Below are 19000 nucleotides of genomic sequence, written 5' to 3'. Positions count from 1 at the left end.
TTACAGAGGAAATCGATTTGCTGATGTTACAGCTCGGCAAGTGGCACGGGAAGTATGGACTCAAATGGCATTGGTACCGGTAAGAACAAATCCGGCTACCCCATACCTGAATCAGGAGCCCAAATATTCAATAGAAGATGGAAAACTAATAAACTTGCTAGGGGCACAGAAGAATCAACTTGGGTGGTACGTTACACCAATGGGACAAATAGTGGTACCTACCCGCATAATGAAATTTATTTTGGAATCAGAACATAATAAATGTCATTGGGGGGCAGAAGTATTGGTAAAATTTTTGAAGAATGAGATAATCTCTAATCAGATGTTAACAATGGCAAAAAGAGTTAATGCAATGTGCCCAGTATGTTTGAAAAATAATCCAGTAGTTAGGAGACAAATACAAATGGGAAAGTTGCAAGTCGGGCCACAACCAGGAGATTACTGGCAAGTTGATTTTTCTGAATTGCCTAGGGCACAGGGATACAGATACTTGTTAGTGTACGTATGTACGTTCTCAGGGTGGCCGGAAGCTTTTCCATGTAGAACTAATCAGGCTAAGGAGGTGGTAAAAACCTTGTTAAAAGAAATAATACCAAGATTTGGAGTACCTTTAGGATTGTCATCAGATAGGGGTCCACATTTTATAGCCGGGGTAGTGCAGGAATTAGCACGAATGTTAGATATAACCTGGAATTTGCATACCCCCTGGAGACCTCAGTCTAGTGGGCAGGTGGAAAGGATGAATCAAACCCTGAAAGGACAAATCAAAAAGATTTGCCAGGAAGCTAAACTGCACTGGCCTCAAGCTTTGCCTTTGGCCCTACTCAGGATTCGAATTAAACCAAGGGAAAAGGTAGGCGTAAGTCCATATGAGATATTATATGGCAAACCATATCATGCAACTGTATTAAAAGGGGAGGTACATGTGAGTGGGGACCAGGCGATTGCAGAGTATGTTATGTCACTTAATAAGATCTTGAATTCTTTAAGAAATACGTTACAGTGGAATAGACCGCTCACGCTGGAGAATTCTGTCCACGACATCCAGCCTGGGGACCAGGTGTACGTCAAGAAGTGGATCACGGATCCGCTACGGGAATCATGGAGCGGACCCCACCAGGTGATGATGACGACCTACACGCCGGTGAAGGTCCGGGGGATGGATGCTTGGATCCATTACACCAGGGTAAAGAAGGCACCGTTCCAGTGGGAAACCCAGATAGTGTCTCCAACCCGGATGATCTTCCGCGCAAAGCCGCCTTCTTAATTATATTACTGCTAGTGATCATGAGACTAGTACCCGTTCAAGGGTCTACTCTTGTACAGGTTGAAGAAACAAAGGTTACAGTCATGGAAGGGATGAATGTTCAATTAACTTGTGTTATCTTTGACAGCCAGAAAGTTGAGGCCGGTGAAGTTATTGCAATATGGCAACGGGGGGCTGAAAGAAGCCGAGGCAAGATAGGAGTCGGTTGGGATCAAGGATAAACAACAAGGAAACACGGTACTGAATCTTACCAAGGTAACCACAAACGATACGGGAGAATATACATGTTTGGTCAAAATACGGGATAGTTTTGATTACAAAAGAGTGAGTATGAGGGTTTTGCCATGGACAGGGGATCGTGCTGAAAACATAAAGGTTAATCCAGTATCAATGGCAGTGGACATGTGGGATGGGCCACCTCTCAGAATAAATTGTTCCTTCCTAGTAAGATCAAGATATCAAAGGAACCTTTGGGTCAAATGGTGGAAGCAAAATAGGGAACTGACCTGGGACAGAATAGAGGACGGGACCAATTGGTGGGGAAAGGAAGGCAAAGGTTGTCGGTGGTCGAGTGTCACTAATCCTAGAATAGGAAATGCATGGTGGAGGCATGACAGAATGATCTTATCCTTACAGAGACACGGTAGGAGTAGGCGGGAGGTTAATGATACAACAGAACGAAATACTGAGCAGGAAAATTTAGTGGTAGGATTAATCAGAGATTTTGGGATCATGCAGAATGTGACTAAAATAACAGCTTGCCTGCCATTGCCACAGGCTGCAGGTGAACCAATTCCCTGGGGAATAATACCAGTAACCAAAATGCCTGAAACATTCAAGAATGTTTCATGGTCCTGCCAGTCAGTTCCCAAACCAGTAGATGTATGGAGGGATTTGTGTATGACCATTCGGGCTATGACTAGAGAGGAATGTGAAAAGAAATCCAATCATTATGGTTGGATTCAAAATACCAGGAGGTGTTTAATTGCAACCCCAATAGATGAGCCATGCAATACAGTACGAATAAGAACGAAATCCCAACAAAATGAGATGAGTTGTCAGAATGTCACACAGAATTTTGACACCTGGAATAGTTGGAAGACATTACGGGGACCTAGTGTTTTGGAACACTATAATTACCTTGGGGAAGTACAATGGTGCATCCAATGGTCAGGAGTAAAGAATCAGTCACATTATAGGGCCCTTATCACGTCTACATCTTCCCGAGAGTTCAGACCGCAGAAAGAGGATTGGAATTGTACTGAGGTTTTTACATGTGATACACCGGAAGACCGAATCGGATTGGTACCGGTGAAAATGGCATTAAAGTGGGGATGCGAGTGTAGGGGGTATGATCACACGGTTAGCAGAGAGTCCATGGATGGGCCTATAGATTGCAGATATACTACTGTGCATAGCCCTGGAAATCTAGTCTGGGTGTTGGGACACGGACAGTGGACCACACATTTACCTCTAGACGGATCAGTAACACAAATCACCCTAGGGGTTCCCACATTGTGTCCATACTGGAAACAGAATAGATTGATCCAAAGGAAAGGACTCAGAAAGAGGGAAGAATCCCTAGAGGAGCAGTGGCATGAACCTGGCTCAGGAGTGCAATTTGGATGGATATTGGAGTCATTATTCCCTCCGGTAGCGACATATCAAAACAGGGAAATGCTCAACAATTTGTTAGGACAGACAGAAAGGTTGGCAGCAGCTACTAAGAAGGGATTTAAAGATCTAAATTTGCAATTGCAAGCTACATCAAGAATGACCCTACAAAACAGAATGGCATTGGATTTGCTACTGTTAAAGGAACATGGAGTTTGTGGTTACCTGAGTAGGAGAATAGATCATTGCTGTGTACACATTCCAAATGTTACACTTGAAGTTGAGAAAGATATTTCTCAACTGGCAGAAGTGGAAACAAAAACCAAGGAAATTGAAAGGGAAGCACAGCATAATTGGATAGGAGCAGTATTTGATTCTTTGGGGCTTCACCTGTCTGGCTGGATTACGTCTGCTATACAGTATGTACTAATGTTTTTAGTATTTCTAGTGACTATATGGATTGTATATAGATGCCTCTTAGGTGTGATCGAAAAGGAAAAGAGGCGATCTCTCCGGTTGCTGAAGGCGATGACCCGTGGGCGGCAGAATGAAGAACATTCCCCACCTCGTTATGAAGATGTTACTGTCAATACTGTTGATTGAGCATCCTTGCAGCAGGACTGAAGGATGCTCAAAAGGGGGGAAATGTTGGAAAAGAAATGAAATTTAGCAAAATATTTAATTATAGTGAGTTGTGTGTGAACTGGTTTGTTAAAAAGCAGTTTTGTAGCCGTTGAAAAGTGTGTTGAGTTTTGTGTGTAACCTAGCAGGTAGTCTTAGGGATTTAATAAATAATTAAACTAGTGCAAGAAAGTAAGAATGCTAACCTGTCTAGAGGCAGCATACAATGCTCTTAGAATAAGATAAGCAGAGGATTAATGATCTTGTTTGTGAACCAAGGAATGTATCACAAGGGGTCTGTGACCAGACAAGGGGAACGGGGAACTGTTTCTTGGAGGCTAGGCAAGGGGAACGGGGAAACTGTTCCTTGGAGACTTTGTTGTGAATCGCATGTATAAGAGGGAAGCACCCATACGTGAATTTGGGGGCTCGGACTTTGGGACGTGAGTCCCCCAGTTCCCCGGGCCCTTAATAAAGCACCCACAAAACTTATCCGAGTTTTGTGTCATTTATCAATCGGGCAACACCATGATCAGACATGTTGCAAGGGAAGAACACCTAGCTCCCATCCAAGCAGCAGTTCGCACTGCAATAACCAGTGTGATGGCATGCTTTAAGTGTGGCCATGCAGGCCACGTGGCAGTAAACTGCCCTAAGGCAGGAAACAGCACACCTGCACAGGCTATATAATGACAATCCTGCAGCCGACCCATGACGGCTGGGTCACGGGCAAAGTGTGGACAGTGTTTGTTTATCTCTCTCGCCGCATCTGGGCGAACATACAAATTATCAGACTCCCAGCTCCAATATCCCAATCAGTCGGACCCAATCCGGTTCTAGCAATGAGTAGATGCAGGAAGGGGATCGCAGCTAACGGTAGTTCTAGCCACAAAATACAGATGCTAAAACTTACCTCCTCCCCATCCGATCTCTTAGCCAAACCAACCCTCTCCAATCCATTCTTAAGTGTGTTAAATGCGACCTTCCTATCGCTAAACCAATCCAACCCGAACCTTACAGAGTCATGCTGATTATGCTATGATGCACAACCCCATTTTTACGAAGGTGTTGCCCTCGATCTCCCATTCATCTTCTCAAAGTCAGACAATCCATGCCAATGCAGATGGGACACCCCCCGGAGAGGCATTACCCTAAGTCAGGTTACGGGCCAAGGCAAATGCTTTGGGAATGCAACCTTGGCAAAGCAGATGGGCAACGTCTGCCGGGAATTCGTCAGACTTAAGGGAGGGAAGTTCCAGTGGGTGATCCCAGCTGCATCGGGAATGTGGGTCTGTCAACGATCCGGGGTAAGCCCATGTGTACTCCTTGACAAATTCAATCATTCGACTGACTTTTGTGTCCAAGTTTTAATTGTCCCCAGAGTCCTGTATCGCCAGGAAGAAGAGGTGTACCGCTTGTTCGAGGAACCCGACCGGCTCTACAAACGAGAAGTGATAACAGGCATCACCATCGCAATGCTCCTCAGTTTAGGAGCTACAGGCGCTGCCACAGGCATCTCGGCCCTTGCAACACAACATCAAGGACTGGCACAACTGCAGATGACTGTCAACGAGGACTTGCAGAGGACCAAGAAATCCATCTCTTCCCTAGAAAAATCTCTTTCCTCGCTCTCAGAGGTTGTCCTCCAAAACAGGTGAGGACTGGACCTTTTGTTCATGCAGCAAGGAGGCCTGTGTGTCGCCTTGAAAGAGGAATGCTGCTTTTATGCGGACCACACCGGAGTTGTCAGAGACTCCGTGGCCGAACTGAGAAACCGGCTAAACCTAAGAAAAATGGACCAAGAAGCTCAACAGGGCTGGTTCGAGTCGTGGTTCAACCGGTCCCCATGGCTCACCACCCTGATTTCTACCCTAATAGGCCCACTCACTATAATCTTACTAACTCTAATCTTCGGGCCTTGCATATTAAACAAATTGGTGCTATTCGTTAAAAAGTGTTTAGAAACGGTTAACATTATGTTTCTCGAGCACCGACAATTACTTTAAGGCGTGCCAGTCACTAACACACTTACAATTTTATACTAATTTTACTAACCCATGGAAAGTTTGTAACCTCTACATTTTATAACTTTATACGATTTTTACTAATCATGAGGGAGGGGGGAAATGTGGAGAGTCAGGGACAAGCGTGCGTAAGAATTCGGGTGGTATGGTCAGTCAGGACACCCCCCACCCTGCAGTCAGACCTTTGCTCCGTACCCGGCCGCAGCCAGCCGGATGTGAGCAGAAGGAAATGACACTGACTGCTCAAGCCATAAAAAACCCTGAGACCCCTCAATAAACGCCATTTGCTGTCCACCACATTGGTGTCAGGAGCATATGGACCGAATGACCCTGGGCTTTGGGCCACCGTGCTGGACTTAGAACCAGGTCGCCACGCCTTGAAGGCAACATATAACAAAGGCTTGTGACTGACTGAGATAGTCCGGAGAGTTGGACTGTGATTGGCCATTAATTATAAACAACCAACATGGACCAATCACAGATCCACCTGTTGTATTCCACAGCAGCAGATAATAATTGTTTACATTTTGTTTCTGAGGCCTCCCGGCTTCTCAGGAGAAAAAATCCTAAGGAAAGGATTTTTCAGAAAATATGATGGCTACATTTCACCCTTTTACTTTTAATTAAATTAAAAAGAAAAGTGTTTGTAATTTTATCTGCTGGGCCCATGCCAAAGAGAGAAGAAATGTAGTAAACCCCATAGGTTTGGGAAAGACACCAGGGAGGATTTGAACAATAGGAATTCTGAGGCAGCAAAGAATATCCTGTCTCTCTGACCTCCCGACCTATAGCCTATCTCTGTAACCTTATATGGTAATGTTACCCCTAAACCTTTACTACTGGTCGATTATGGATATTCCTAAAAACCCTTACCATTGGTTAAGCTTGGATCCTAGCCGAGCCTATAAAGGAAGCATACTGTCACCCGTTAGTGGGAAGAAGAAGAGCTAAGACCCTTCACAGACCATCCCAATAAACCATCTCTGTGGAACCAGCCAGCGTCGACTTCTTCTCCTCTCTCTCCGTCTGCTGCAGCCTCAAGCCAAGGGCACCACTACCTAGCAAGCCGAGCTGAAAATCCTAAGTGAGCTGATACCACTAGAGAGCTAATCACTACTGAGCTTGCTATGGGTTGGGCCCGCGGCTATTTGGCCTGAGCTTAGCATCGGGCACCCGGTCTCCCCCGGGGACTGAGTTCCTGAGCTGCCTTGCTCTGCATGATAATAAGGCCAATACGAGGCTTTATTAGGTGGCGACCAACGACGACTCGAACTCCCCCTCGTCGAAGAGCAGCAAAGCTCCCCTGGCATTCTGCACTGCCTCGCTGGAAGCCGCTCTTTCTGGGAAGGGACTTTTAGTTTTAGAAAAATCCTATCCCCAGAAGGGTGTTGGTTCGACCCTCAAATTTACATCTGAACGAGATAAAGTTCCGAGGAGAACTGACGTTACCAGACCGCTTCCACAGATCTTCGACCCCAAAGGATTTTAAGTATAAATTAGCTAACATTGCGCGCATACCTTCGGGGCTCTAAAACTTTTTTTTCTTTTTTTTTCCTTTTTTTTTTTTTTTTTCTCTTGCTTTTTTCTACTGGAAGGGTTTTAATTAATATGGGTACATGTTTTAGTACCTTAAAACTAAGTAACACCAAGAGAGAGATGAATTTAACCATTTTAGAAATCTTATCTGCTAACAACTTTTCTTTTTCCACCGGCAAGCTCTCTAAAACCACTCTTAAAAATTTGTAACATGGATAATTTCGCAATACCCTGAAACTGATAAGGAAGTAATTACTGAAAATTCGTTTTGGGATAAGATTGGTAACACCATTTTCCTATTGCAAACAAGACAGCATTTCTCTGTAACTAATTTTTTGCCATTATTTCATATTATAACTAAAACCATTGAAAGATCTAACACAGAAAAACTCTCGCAGTCACTAACAGACACTTCCTTTTCAAATGCTAATGCAACTGATAACAACTCAGAGGAATGTAACTCGCATACCAAACAATCCCCAGGCCCTAAAGTTCCCCCCGCCTCTGCCCCCACAAGGCAGAGGCTCCGCTGACCACCGCGGCTAACCCCCCCGCTTCCCCCTTGGCTCTGGGTTCCACGCCTCCTGACACCTCTGTGGATGCTGCGCTGCCCATCCCCCAGCATCCCGTCTTATCTAGGGAGGCAGATATCCCCTCTTCTCCCGGCGTAGCTCCCCCCCCCCCCCTCTGGTCCCAGGGGCACATTTTCCGGCCTCTGCCACCCCTTCCCCCGCTGCAGAAATTCCCGCCCCCCGCCTTCTTCCTCCCACCCCCGCGCCCGCCCTTCCATCCCCGTGCCGGCCCTCCTCCCCGCTGCGGACCCTGCCACACCCCTTCCCGCCCTCGCTAACCCGTGCCGGCTCGGCCGCTACCCCGTGCCGGCTCGGCCCCTCCCCCGCCGCGGCCCACCCCCCCCCACCCCCGCGCTGGTGTCCCCCACCGCCTCTCCCGCCGCAATGCCTGACGCCCCCCTTCCCACCGGCGCCGCTCCCTCCGCCCCCGCCCTCCCCGCCCCCTGCTCCGTGCCGGCTACAGCACAGGGAATTCACACATGCGCAGTCCCACTACACCACCCCGCAACCACGGCACCCCAAACCGGTACCACTGCCTGCTCACCCCCGCCTCCCCCATGCCCGCACCCCCAGCCCACCCAGCCCCCCCTGCTCCCAGCACGCACCCCCCCAAACCCTCCTCCACCCTCCCTGCCACCCGAACGGAATTCCAGAGACCCCCCCCAAGCTGCTACCCCCCCCAACCGGTCCTGTGCTTGCTGTGCTGCTATCCCTGCTCCAATAGCGCCACCCCCTGGCCAGCCACTGAAACCGTTGAAAAACGCTTCTAAACGAATAAAGCGTAAGTCACGGATAATAACACCCCCCCCGCCTCCCCCAGTCTTCCTCAGAGGATCAGAGCTCTGGCAATGAATCTAATGAATCTGATTCTGATACGATCCACACGTATCCATGGGCTCTTATTAAGATGGAAGCGACCAAGACTGGGGACTGGGATCTAGCATAGAAAATTAATGCATTTCCGGTGGAATATAAGCAAGGACGGAACGGTGGGGAATCTACTATAAAGACATGGAAAGCAATCCCAAATAAGGAACTAGTGCAATTAAGAAATATAGCCAAAGAACATGGGCGATGTGCACATATTTTAAGAAATTTCTTAGAAGCCATGTTCTCTGCACATGTCTTACTTCCCCATGATATAAAAAATATTGCAAACTGCCTCCTGTCCCCAGCAGAATATGTGTTATGGGACAGGAATTGGAAAAGACAATTAAAAACATTATCAGAGTTATATGCTGCAGATGCTAATAAGACAAATTTCACGGTAGAACAGCTGGCAGGAGAAGGTGACTTAGAGAAACCAGCAGACCAATTGGAAACCTTCAATAAAGAGGCACTGCAAGACTGCTGTTGCAGCAAAAACCTCTTTGCTTCTCATGCATGATGAGTCAATGCCAACAATGCATTTTTCTACTATTAAACAAGGGTTAGATGAAAGTTTTGTCAAATTTGTGGACAGACTTAGAGATGCTCTGGAGAAACAGAGGCAAGGAAGGAACTCTTATGTAAGCTTGCCTTGAGTAACTCAAATGAAAAGTGCAAAGACATTTTGAGGTCCCTACCCATGGACACAAGCCCTACCATAGAGCAAATGCTGGAATGCTGTACACATCACATGTCCACTGAAAATACAGTGGCCCAAGCAGTTGCTAAGGGTATTGCAGGAGTTTCTGGTGCATATGCAGTAATAGCTTCTAAAGACCAAGCTAAATGCTATCACTGTGGGGATCTTGGACATTACATAAAGGACTGCCCGGAGAGGTCACCTCCCCAATACCACCGTAACACCTACCAAAGACCCCAGAATCAGCAGCGCTACCATCAGCGTCCGTTAAACTCCTTGCGCAGCCCAGTGGAGGAGCCTCAGGCGAGGACAACAAATCAAAGGCCATCCAGACCCAATCACACACCAGCCCAGGGCGCTCTGGACCACAAGAAGACCCAGATGGGAACCTGCTGGCAGCTGGTAACTGCTTTGTCCATTGACTTTAATAATGAGAATGTTCATCGGGTTCCCAGAGGCAAATATGGACCCAAAGGTGGTCCCTCAGACATTTTAATTATAGGTGACTCTCTTAATAGCCCAAAGGAAATCTTCGTCGTTCCAGAAGTACTGACAGTGCAGCCGGGACAAGAGATTCTCATCCAGGTATACTGCATAGACTTACCATTTTTTCTTTCAAAGGGAACTCCAGTAGCACAAGCCTTTTTACTCCCAAAGAATCACAGGGAACAGATCCCTCTCAACCCTACAGCTATGTGGGCACAAGTCATGGGACCATCCAGGCCTACCATCGAGCGTGGCCTCACCTGCAAAGGCGAGAAGACCCAGCTACCAGGGATGCTGGACACCGGTGCTGATGTGACCATCATAGCTCGTTCAGATTGGCCAGCACACTGGGATCTACAACCTGTCGCAGGCATGATTTCTGGGATTGGCGGAGATACAGTGTCCATGAGAAGCAAGACCAACATCCTCATTGAAGGGCCTGAAGGCAAGCTGGCAACCATCTGTCCATTCATGGTAAGGGCCCCCATCACCCTTTGGGGCAAAGACGTTCTATCCCAGTGGGGAGCTTCCCTACGTATTTCCACTTGGGATTTCTAATTGAGGCCACTGAGCTAAGCGCGCTGCCAGAAACACTTCATCGCACCTGGAAAAGTCACAAGCCTGTCACAGACATCTTTTGTGAAAAATCCTTTCTTAAGGATTTTTCCCTCTTCTGGGAAGCTGAGGCCCCAGAAGGAGAATGTAAACAAGGGTTATCTGCTGCTGTGGAATGCAACAGGTGCACCTGTGATTGGCCCATGTTCCATGTTTACAATTAAGGGCCAATCAAAGACAAGCTCTCTCTGGGACAGAATCAGGGAGAGCTCCTTTGTTGATTCATTCCTTTTCTATTCTTAGCTTAGCAGCTTCTGAACTTCTCTCTATTCCTTTGAGCATAGTCTTAATGTAACTTATACCATAAAATAATAAATCCAGCCTTCTGATCATGAAGTCAAGATTCTCGTCTATCTCTTCACCCCTGAGGAACCCTTGCAAGCCCGGTAACAACAAGCCAATCTGGATAGAACAGTGGCCCCTTAACAAAGCCAAGCTGCGCACCCTAAACACCCTTGTGGAAGAACAGCTCGCAAAAGGCCACATAGTAGAGTCTGACAGCCCTTGGAATTCTCCAGTCTTTGTTCTACCAAAGCCTGGGACAAACAGGTGGAGGCTTCTCCACAACCTTCGCAGAATCAACGAGGTCATCGAGGACATGGGCCCCCTCCAGCCTGGCCTGCCCTCCCCATCAATGCTGCCTAGAGACTGGACACTTGCTATCATAGACATTAAGGACTGTTTCTTCAGCATCCCACTGCACCCTGAGGATGCTCCACGGTTTGCTTTCTCCGTTCCCTCTCTCAACAAGGAGGCTCCGCTCAAAAGATATCATTGGCATTTTTTGCCACAGAGACTAAAAAACTCGCCGAGTATTTGCCAGTGGTACGTGGCTCACACCCTGTCTCCCATTCAGAAATCATTTCCAGACGCTATCATCCACCATTATATGGATGACATTCTGGTGTGTGCTTCAGACAAAACTTACTTGGACAAAACGGTTAAAAAGACTATTGAAACCATAGAAAAGGCAGGAATGGAGATTCGTGAGGACAAAATCCAGTACACCAAGCCATGGACTTACCTTGGAGTCAAGATCCGGGAAAGGACCATCGTACCCCAGCAGCTCACCATAAATGACGACCCAAAAACCCTGAGGGACTTACACAGCCTGTGCGGATCCATCAGCTGGGTACGTCCACTGCTAGGAATTACAACAGAGGACCTTGCTCCCTTGTTCAACCTTCTTGGTGGACCTAAGGAATTGGACTCTCCCTGCACTCTCACAGAAGAAGCCAAAGGTGCCATCACCAAAGTCCAGGAAGCCCTGTCTTCACACAAAGCCCATCGCTTTGAGCCCAGCCTGCCTTTCCAGTTCATCATCCTGGGAAAAGCACCCCGATTCCATGGACTGATTTTCCAATGGGACCCCCAGCTTTGAGACCCTTTGTTGATACTGGAATGGGTTTTTACAAGCAGCCAGCCCAAAAAGACACTTACCACCTACCAGGAGGTCATAGCACATCTTATAAAAAAGGCTTGGACTTGCCTTCGCTCTCTTTCAGGTTGTGAGTTCGAATGTATATACTTGCCAATAACTCTTACAGACTTTTGAGGATTTGATCCAGACCAATGAGAGCCTCCAGTTTGCCCTGGATAGCTATATGGGCCAAACTTCAGCTGAGATCCCACAGCACAAACTTTTAAACCATAATGTAACCTTCCATTTGATTCCAAAACGAATCCAAAGTAGAAAACCTCTCAAAGCTCTAACCTTCTTTACGGATGGCTCAGGGTCTTCCCACAAGTCAGTGATTACGTGGAGAGACCCCCAAACACAAAATTGGGAATCTGACATACAAATTGTGGAGGGATCTCCACAGATTGCAGAATTAGCAGCTGTAGTCAGAGCTTTTGAAAAATTTAAAAACAAGCCTTTCAATCTGGTTACAGATTCAGCTTATGTTGCTGGGATAGATATGAGAGCAGAACATGCTCTTCTCAAAGAAGTTTCTAATCCAAAGTTGTACCAACTGCTCTCTAAATTGATATACCTAATCTCCCACAGAAAGCAACCTTACCATATAATGCATGTGACACACTGACCTCCCAGGTTTTGTTGCAGAAGGTAACAGGAAAGCGGATTCATTAGCAATGGCTGCAGAAACTGCTAATGTTCCTGACATCTTTGCCCAGGCAAAGTTGTCACACGTGTTTTTTCATCAAAATGTACCTGCCCTTATGAGAATGTTCAAGCTCTCAAAGGATCAGGCAAAGGCTATTGTGGCTACATGTCCGAATTGTCAGAACTATCAGATACCATCTATGGGGACGGGAGTCAATCCCTGAGGTCTGAATAGCTGCCAGCTGTGGCAGACAGATGTAACTCACTTAGCACCTTTTGGAAGATCAAAATACGTGCATGTATTTGTTGACATGTTTTCAGGAGCAGTATTTGCATCATCACATGCAGGAGAAAACACACTGCACACAATAAAACACTTTCTCCTCACTTTTGCCGCCCTGGGTGTACCAAAAGAGATTAAAACAGATGATGAACCAGCCTACACTTCCTGCAAGTAAAGGAGTTCTTCAATGAATGGGGCATAGCACACAAGACAGGCGTACCTGTAAACCCCACAGGACAATCCATCGTGGAAAGGACACATCAAACCCTCAAAAGAGTCCTCGATCAACAGAACAGAGACACGAGAATCACATCTCCAGTGGAAAGACTTTGCAAGGCTCTCTATGTCATCAACTTCCTGAACTGTTCAGCTTCAGAGCCTGACCTACCAATACTTCACCACTTTGCAAATACCACACAAGCAAAGCTCACTGAGAAACCACCAGTGCTCGTGAAGGACCCTGAAACACACCAAATTTCTGGGTCTCATCAGTTGATTACCTGGGGTAGAGGATATGCGTGCGTGCTACTACCATCTGGTCCACGGTGGTACCCAGGAAAAAACATAAAACCATACTTAGGCACTGCGAACACTACTCCTGCAAATGGGGACAAGAACTCTCCTGAGGCAAACACAAGACCACCCCAAAACCAAACCAGCTTGGCCTGGAGACGAAGATGTCGCTGAATACCCACAAACACAAGAACTAACCACCCCATCACAAGACAGCAGACAAAACTGAAAGCAAAATAACATTCTGCTGCATCAAGCCATAGATAGCCTTAACACAAAAGTGTTCTCTGAAGTATGTGTTGTTAAACATCTTTTTTGTATTTTAAAAACCCTGTTATTCCCTCTTCCTAACCTTTTAAAACCCCTTAACTTTCTACCCACTCCTCCTCCCTTAGTGTAGCTTAGAAATTAAAAGAAAAAAAGGGGAGGGAGGAAGGGAACAGAGAAAAGAACAAGGCAGAAAACCCTCTCATCATAAAGATAAAAAATTCTGCTTATATTCCCTATCAGAAGCCCTATTCCTGCCCAAAGATGAAAAATATCTCCGTTGGTGCTGTCCTCACTGCTGCCTGGATGTTCTTCACCATACCGCATGCCTTTGGCTGGATTAGCCCACAGCCTAGCCATAATGTTTGGGTAACCTTAGCAGAAACACTAAAACAACATGTGCTTGTCCCATGGGAAGCATTGATAATCCACTTTCCACGTCTAATAGGAATTCCATTTGTAGCAGATGACTGACCTGTCTATAACTCAGAGGTTCTCCACACCACAGGTAAGAGACCCAATGGGGCTGATACTTGGGATGAGTGGACAAAAATTCTGCCAGATGCTAAAGAGGAACCCCAAGAATTGGATCTATTAGGGTCCTCCAAGGCCACATATTGTGTTAAATTTTACTTTAGACGTCCAAAAAATAATTGGCCAGAAATTGACCAGAACATAAACACATATTGAAAAAATATATCACCAATTAACAAAGCCTATAACTCTCACGATTGGTGCAATTACACGGCTCGTGCGATTTCTGTGTCCTCTCTCCATCCCAAAGTATTACCCAAGGGAATCTTTCTCATCTGTGGTGACAGAGTATGGGCAGGGATCCCCTCCCGACTCCAGGGAGGTCCCTGTACCCTTGGAAAACTTTCTACCCTTACTCCAAACATCACCCTGTTACATAATTGGAAAAAAGAAAGCGAATCAAAACACCACAAAAGGTCCTACACTGAATTTGATGAAAATTGTGATCTTAAATTATACGATTGGAACAAACCAAAAAAGATTACTGTTTCCCTGTTCTTACTCTAGGTAGCTGCAGCTAAAGCCCTCGGTGCAATCAATCACCTTGCGTGCTGGCTCAGTAAACAAGCTAACGCTACATCAGCAGCCTTGAGTGATCTTTTAAAGGATGAAGAAACCACAAGACAAGCTTCTCTCCAAAATCGAGTGGCAATCGACTTTCTGCTGCTTGCCCACAGACAGGGCTGTGAGGACTTCAAAGGAATGTGCTGCTTCAACCTCTCTTCACGCTTGGAATCCATTCATGCGAACATCCAGAAACTGCAAGATCTCGTGAAGGACTTGAAAGTAGAAAGAATCCCAGACTGAGTCAATGAACTTTTCGGGCATTGGGGATTAAGAGGATGGGCTGCATCTTTGATTAAGGGAACATTGTTGATCCTCCATGTAGTTGTAATTGTGTTAGCTATGTTCTCGTGCCTTGTTCACTGTTTCAAAAGAACTATAGAGAACGCCTTTTTTTTAAAACAGAAAGTGGAATTGTAGTAAACCCCATAGGTTTGGGAAAGACACCATGGAGGATTTGAACAATAGGAATTCTGAGGCAGCAAAGAATATCCTGTCTCTCTGACCTCCCGACCTATAACCTATCTCTGTAACCCTATATGGCAATGTTACCCCTAAACCTTTACTAGTGGTCGATTATGGATATTCCTAAAAACACTTACCATTGGTTAAGCTTGGATCCTAGCCAAGCCTATAAAAGAAGCATACTGTAACCCGTTAGTGAGAAGAAGAGCTGAGACCTTTCATAGACCATCCCAATAAACCATCTCTGTGGAACCAGCCAGCATTGACTTCTTCTCCTCTCTCTACCGTCTGCTGCAGCCTCAAGCCGAGGGCACCACTACCTAGCAAGCCGAGCTGAAAATCCTAAGTGAGCTGATACCACTAGAGAGCTAATCACTACTGAGCTTGCTATGGGTTGGGCCCGCGGCTATTTGGCCTGAGCTTAGCATCGGGCACCCGGTCTCCCCCGGGGACTGAGTTCCTGAGCTGCCTTGCTCTGCATGATAATAAGGCAAATACGAGGCTTTATTAAACAAATACTTGACAGGTTTATCTGTTGCCAGTCAAAAACCTCAATCAATTGCTAATGTGGAATGATCAAGGAAATTCTTCACTTTTAGAACCTCAAATTATATCATATCACTAACACAATCTTACAATATAAATGCAAAAACAATGCAAAGAAAGTTCATTGCTTCACATCCAAACAGCTGAGTTTCAGGAGAAAGTCCATGGACTGAAGATGTTCCTCTGCCATCTCTGAAAGTCCCTTTTGGTCCTGAAACAGGCTTGCAGAATCCTGAAACAAAGAACTGCTAAAGAAAATCCATTGACAGTTATCAAACAATTGTGAGAAGATTTCTGAAAAGTCCTGGCCACAGCCCTTAATTGAAACACTTGGGCTGAGGCTAATTTTTGTGGCTTTTGAATGCTTTTGAGCTGCTAGCTCTTTCAACTCTTTTCTATTAATTTTTTTGTTTTTGATTTTGTTTTGTTGTTGTTGTTTTAGGGGTTTTTTTTTGTTTTTGTTTTTTTGTGGTTTTTTGTTCCGAAAGAGCAGCAGCAGAGAGGAGCCTCTGAGGCCCTGCGGGGGCCCTGGCCCTCGTGGAAGGATCAGGGATCCCAGACCTGGCTCAGAAAATGGTGGCCCAGGACCTGATGGGGGAAGCAAAGCCCCCAAACCCAACAGCTGGCCGGGCAGTGGCCCTGGCCCAGGGAACAGAGCCAAACGGCCCAGACCTGGCCCGCGAGGTGTGCTCTGTGTTCTCACAACCTGGCACCCTGCTGCCAATGCCTGGGCAGCACGACTGACCGAACGATTCCTCCCTTTAGCACCATCAGTGCACACCGGCAGTTGGGAAAGAGAAGCTTTCCCGAGTATCTTCATCTCGGGTCCGGGGATCTTTTTTCCCCACAGCAAGCGAGCGATGGTCACTTTCCGCTGTTTCTCTTGCCTCTGCAATGCAAATGCAAAAAGTGTTCCTCCTTTCTGCCCCTCAGTACCACCCCCACCCCCTCTGGGCTGGGGACCAGAGGCAGAACTCCCGGGAGCCACCTCCCCCACGCCGCTGGGGCGCGCGAAGGACGGCAGGCATCCCAACCCCCAATGAGAAGCTCCTGACCAAATGCAAGTCGGCCCGCGAAAAACGCTGAGCTTGAAAGCAGGCAGATGGGCTGCACCCGCAATCAGCTGCCAAGCCACGCCCCCTCCACGGAGGGACACGCCGGCATCCCCTTCCCCTATCCCAGCTCCCTCTGCAGGGGCAGCCCCGGGACAGCCCGAAAAACTCGGGGGGGAAGCCAGGCTGGTTGCAGGTGCCGCGGCAGCCGCTGCTGGGGGCGGCAGGACCATGGGCGGCTCCGAAGACAGCTCCGCGGGCTCGGCGCCGTCCTCAGCATCATCTTGAACTGGGACCAGGCTGGCGGAAGGCGGCAGGACTGCCGGGGGGGCCGGTGGGGGCAACAGGGGTTTGAGAGGTGTGCTGGAAAGCGCCGCCATTGTCTCACTCGGCTCCAGGAGCGGCAGCGCAGGCAAGAGCTCTGCCCCTGCGGGAGGGGTTGGCCGGGGCGGCACGGGGTCGACCCCCGCTGGCGCCGCCAGCACTGTTGTGACTGCAACTTCTGGCTGCGATGCAGAAGGAGAAGGCACATGAGCGGCAGCAGCTTCTGCCCCTGGCTCCGGGACGGGCTGCCGTGAATCGCCGCTGCTGTCAAGTGTGCTACCTAGCAACATGGGAGAAGCCGCGGGAGGCGGTGCTTCCACGATTGGAACGCCGACAAACTGCTGAACGCGACGCTGGCCGGGGCGGGACTCGTGGGGCTGGCTGGGGCGGGGCCTGCGGCTCCAGCCGGGATGGGCAACCAACTCAGATCCCCCCTGAGGGCAACGAATGGGGGGGGGGGGGGGGGGGGGGAAAGCAGCTCTCCCTGGACAGGGTCCTCTCCTGCCAGGTCCGGCAGGAAGGGAGCACGACCTTTGCATTCGGCAATCCATTCAAATGAAGGTGCTTTCTGTTTCAAAACTGGGAAGAGAGTTCTGAATGACGGATAAATCCAAGGAAATCCAAAACCCTGGTAAAAAACCTCTCTAATAATGAATTCCATGCATTCCCATATGTACGAATCAAGGGAATACAGCACATCCATTAAAAATCCATGGAATTTTGTCCATCTGAAAAACTCATAGAAATGTCTCTTCACCATAGGAACTCTGTCTTCATGATCCCATTTTTACCAGAGGGCAATAATTTTCTCCTCTGACGTGAGGGGGAGAATGGCACCCTCTGCCTCCGTAGGCACCCCCTGCCACATCCCAGCCCACATTGCGTGAAGGGCAGCATTTTCAGGAAGGGAAGAGTTAACAGTACCTTGTGACAGTGTCTTCTGGGCTTCAGCGGACTGCTCTGTGCTGTGAAGGTTTCCAGACATCTTGTCAGGGAGACTTTTCAAAAGGTTTCTCTGTGGTCAGCCTTGGCTGTGAACTCTGTCCAAATTAAGGGTCTTCGGTTCTTCAGCTCCAGGCTAGAAGCCACTTCTGTGGTCACTTGTGAAGTGACCATCAAAGCCACACTCTCGGGGTTTACCTAGTGTAGCAATGCTCCTCTGGGGTCTCACTAAATGAAGAATTCTTCCTTCACTCAGGGTCACCAATTGTGGTGGCGTTCGCAGGGGTGTTAGGATGAGGGAAGAGACAAGAATGTTGATTCCATGTTTCATAAGGCTTGATTTATTATTTTATGATATATATTATATTAAAACTATGCTAAAAGAATAGAAGAAAGGATTTAATCAGAAGACTAGCTAAGAATAGAAAAAGAGTTATAACAAAGGCTTGTGACTGACTGAGACAGTCCGGACAGCTGGACTGTGATTGGCCATTAATTATAAACAACCAACATGGACCAATCACAGATCCACCTGTTGCATTCCACAGCAGCAGATAATAATTGTTTACATTTTGTTTCTGAGGCCTCCTGGCTTCTCAGGAGAAAAAATCCTAAGGAAAGGATTTTTCAGAAAATATCATGGCTACAATAGACTCCCTTCAAAACCTGATTGAAATCTTACAAAAACAGTTAAATGAAAATAGAAATGAGATCTATATGTTACGAGCTGCCCTTAGGGAGGAACGTATCAAAAATACACACATTACTAACTCCTCTACAGAGGCAGAAGAAAAGCAAACACCTCACATTAAACAAATCTATCCTCACAAAGAACTTGAAGCAGTGAAAAAAATCTATCCTTACAAAGAATCTGAAACAGTTAAAAATTGTGGAGAATACTGCTGTCCTCGCTTAAGGCCTTTTATTAAAACTAAATATAACTATATTAATGATGAGGACGTAGAACCCCATATTACAACTAAACATATGCCTTTCAGAGCTACCGAATTAGCTAAACTGAAAAAGGAATTCAGGCGCCTCCCACAAGAATCAGAAACAGAATATGTTTTCTGAGTGTCTCTCACTGGTGGAGATCAAATTAAACTAACTGAACAAGAAGCCAGTGGGTACTGGGGACATGGT

This window comes from Melospiza georgiana, chromosome W (genome assembly GCF_028018845.1).
Source record: "Melospiza georgiana isolate bMelGeo1 chromosome W, bMelGeo1.pri, whole genome shotgun sequence".
In the NCBI taxonomy this organism is placed as follows: Eukaryota; Metazoa; Chordata; class Aves; order Passeriformes; family Passerellidae; genus Melospiza; species Melospiza georgiana.
This window is presented reverse-complemented; position numbering follows the sequence as displayed.